Source organism: Myotis davidii, unplaced genomic scaffold (genome assembly GCF_000327345.1).
Source record: "Myotis davidii unplaced genomic scaffold, ASM32734v1 scaffold1491, whole genome shotgun sequence".
Classification (NCBI taxonomy): Eukaryota; Metazoa; Chordata; class Mammalia; order Chiroptera; family Vespertilionidae; genus Myotis; species Myotis davidii.
The window spans coordinates 442,291-446,292 of record NW_006282604.1 but is presented as its reverse complement, the minus strand read 5'-3'; the positions used below and the strand labels follow the sequence as shown (position 1 = coordinate 446,292).

Here is a 4,002-nt window from a genome sequence, read left to right as displayed (position 1 = left end):
TATAAACGAGGAAGAAAGGAATGCAAGGCTTGGTGTCAAGTCTGGATTTGAACTTTAGCTTTGTTAACATTAATAATACAGCCCTAACCGGTTTGGCTCAGGGGATGGAGCGTTGGCCTGCGGACTGAAAGGTCCCAGGTTCGATTCCAGTCAAGGGCATGTACCTTGGTTTCAGGCACATCCCCAGTAGGAGGTGGGCAGGAGGCAGCTGATCGATGTTTCTCTCTCACTGATGTTTCTACCTCTCTATCCCTCTCCCTTCCTCTCTGTAAAAAAGTCAATAAAATATATTTTTTTAAAAATAAATAAATAAAAATAAATCGAAACACAAAAATGAATGGAAGACAGCCAGGCAAAAAGTAAGGAAAGGAGCACTTAAGAATTTAACACTGACCATCTGAACTATTTAAAAGCACCCCTATGTGTAATGACATCATATAGCTGAGCCAAAAACATAAATTGCTTATGCTTTGGGATTGAAATGCAGAAGGTTATCAGAGCTAGGAAGCCCTGCATTGCATTTCTATCTTAATTGGCTTCATGATTCTCATTTAATACATAAAAACAGGAGGAAAATGATATTCTTGTTTTAAAAGGAAATGATGGAAATGATAAGCCATAATGATATCCTTTGCAAATGTCAAAGGTTAACTATATTTTACTGTGCCTTAATACAACTGCAGTAGCTCTCCTCCTTTGGTAATCAAACTTTCCTTTGGTAACCTTCGAAAACATTTTGTAAGAAAAACATTTTAGTATTTGAGTCTTTTTATAAAAAAGGCTCATTTCTGTTACACAATGTTAATAAACAAAGAAAAACATACTCATTACGACTATGATATCTACGCGTACATATATATCGCAAGAGAAAAAACTGGGAAAAGTCCTTTTCCCATCGATCCACGTATGTTCTACTCGATCTTTCAGGATCAAGTATGTTTATCGGGCCATGTTTAATCTCACAGAATCTTAAAAGTAGCAGGAAATGAGAGATCATGTCCCATCTTCCTTCAAAGGAAGAAATCCCTCCTAAAATGTTATTGTCCTTTCTTCAAACACTTTCAGTGAAGGCAAACTACCTAATAAGACTTCAAAGTTAACCGGCAGATACCTCTAATTCCCTTCTCCATTAGTATTCATTGATTGTTCTAACCCTTCAACACCATTACAAACCCTGCTGTGGGTTACAGGATGTTACTTACAGTATTTTTCATTTGACTATATACTTGTTCAGAACAGGACTGTAATTTTTGTTTTTCCATCCCCTATAGTTGTATCTAGGACTCTTCCCCTTTCTTGCTCAATCTTAAAGTCCTCTTGATTGGCCAGTAAGAAAAATAAAACACCTTAGTAATATTCAAATAACCATAAAAGTAGGCACCATTATTCCTAAATATACTAAAGATGTTATTTATAATGTGAAAAAAAAATGCATGTTTCCTAAACATGTGACACATCCAGGAAGAGGCAACTCTAAACTTGTTTTTTAAGCTGTGGCTTTTCTGAACTTGTTTTTTCTCTTCTTCAGTTTCTCAAAGATTGATTACTTTTAAGAAAATGAAACAGTTCAGTATTACCTACATAAACAGGAAATGTTACTCACTGATACATGAAACTGTATTTATTGGGCAACTGCTGTGTCCAAGGTACTATATTAGGAGAATCTAGATTTATAATGAACCAAACAGACACAAATCCTACCCTCGCTGAGTCATAACTAGTGGGAGAGAGTGACAATAAACAAGTACACTAATAAATCAATGCATAATTCCAAACTGTGATATGACTCAAAGGAAACAAACACACAATAAAAGGATTATATATATAAAAGCCTAAGTGACCAGCCGACCATTCGACAGTCCAACCGGTAGCTATGATGTGTACTGACCACCAGGGGGGCAGACGCTCGACACAGGAGCGGAAACCACAGGCATGGAAACATGGAACAGACTGATGAATCTCAGAGGATAGGGGGAGGGAGGAGGCCGGGAAGAGATTAACCAAAGATCTTATATACATACTAAAGGCCCAATGCATGGATTCGTGCACCAGTGGGGTCCCTCAGCCTGGCCTGTGCCCTCTAGCAATCCGGGACCCCTTGGGGGATGTCGGAGGGCCAGCTTCGGCCCAATCCCCACAGGCCAGGCTGAGGGACCCCACCAGTGCATGAATCTGTGCACCAGGCCTCTAGTTTTTTTTCTTATAAACTATTAGGGAACACGTCTCAGAGGAGGTTACAATAAAGCCAAGATCTGTATGAACTTGTGCTAATTTCACAAAGAGCTGGAGAACAGAGATATTAGGGGAAAAGACTAGTCTAAGGGTCCTAAAATGGAAAAAGCAACTAAAAGAACCAGAGAGTAATCAGCTACAATAAGAGTGTCATCCGTTAAAGCTGAAATCAACCAAGGCATTAATTAATTCAGAACAATCTAGCTCCCATTTCCAACATGCAACTAAATGATCGTTATTTCCTATGTAACAGTCTCTGGATCAGCAAACCCAGTGCTGACTCCTTTGCAGAATTTGACAATGATGACAAATCCCATCTCTTGAATATGATCCAGCCCTTGGGATGCCATTCTCTTCTAGTGGTAAGAGTGTGGACTTTGTACTCAGACTGTACTGGTGCTACTGTTTATAAGCGGTAGAACCTTGGGCAAGTTAGCTACTCTCTCTTCACCTCAGCTTTCTCAAGGATAAAATGAAAAAAAATAATAATGCATACTAGAGCCTACTTCAAAGCGGTACTGTGAGGATTCATGTACTGTCCAACAGTGCGTGGAACACAGCAAAGGTCAATAAATTACCGTTAGCAATTACCCTTTCTGTTTCGTCAGTCCATTGTGATGGCTCTTCTTCCACCCACACCCGAAAGAACATCCTTGTTTCCTGACTTCTCCCTTTCATTTAACCCAGTGGGACCTCATCCATTCCTACGACTTCGACATGTTGACAATGCCCACACTTAATTTCCTTTAATACCAGACCTCACTTTGGAGCTTCAGGCACCGTCTGCACTTTGCGCCGTGACACGCATGTTTGCCTTCTGTGCAGAAAGCTCCCGCCACCCTCCGGGGCAATTCAACACTGGGAGGGCTCAGCCCACACTGAATTGATCTGTTTGCAGAGAAGCTCATTCACCCCTCTGCTACCACCGTACTCTTCTGCCACATTTTCATCCTGAATTTAAGTCTTTTTACTTAATCTGAACCGGGTCAAAACGGCAGCGGACGCTCTAGAATGCTCACCACAGGAAAGAACAGTCACAAGGAAGGCAGGAGCGCGTGGTCACTCCGCTGCCGGCCAGAGGGTGGACCCCAGCGGGGTGACGAGTCCAGAGCCCAGGCTCCTCGCCACGCGACTGCGGCTTACACGTCAACAGATGCTCGCTGATTACAGCTAATTGCCAGAGGGGGAGAAAGTCGATCAGTCAAGTCATCTAGTTAAATCTGGGGGCACTGAGAGGAAGGTTCGTGGCTAAATCTGCTGCGGGAGAGAGTGGCGAGGACGGGAGCCCCGGAAAGAGGTGCAGAGAGGGAAAGGGGTGCAGAGAGGGCCGTCCGGGGCCCAGGGCAGGCGGCTCGGACGACTCGATTCCCCGACAGCCCGGCTCCCGCGCCACCACCGCTGGACTCCGACAGCCCAAAGGCAATCTCCTGCGGGGACGGGGGCTGCAGCCCAAATCGCCGCTTTCAAGTCGCCTCAGCCCGCGGCCGCAGATGCTGGAGTCCGCTATCCGCGCACCATTCCCGCTTCCGGTTCAAACCTGGCGTGATAGCGCAGCCTTCGTCCCGCGAGGAAGTGAGGCTGCCCCGGCGCCGGGGTCCGTCTGCCCATGCGCGTCAGCATCCCTCGCCCTCCGCGGCCGGGCCTCGCTCCCCCAAAACACGGGGCATGTCCGCGGAGGCGCCTGCGCCGTGCCCACCAATGGCGTGCGCCCTGGCCTCTGCGGCTCTCCCGGCGGCTGCGGCTCCTGGGCCGGCACCACGCCTCCTCTGC

General features: G+C 45.5%; 1 protein-coding gene across 1 annotated transcript in view; it reads right to left on the bottom strand.

Annotated features, from left to right (window-relative positions):
• Positions 1–3,993, bottom strand: part of ATM (ATM serine/threonine kinase) — a 158,448-nt gene extending 154,455 nt beyond the window's left edge. Inside the window, exons 1-2 of the mRNA XM_006753148.2 lie at positions 3,770–3,993; positions 3,252–3,402 (exon numbers count right to left, since the gene is read on the bottom strand). The gene's annotated coding sequence lies outside the window, so the exon portion shown is untranslated. The remainder of the gene's footprint in view (positions 1–3,251; positions 3,403–3,769) is intronic.
• Positions 3,994–4,002: the final 9 nt, after the last annotated feature.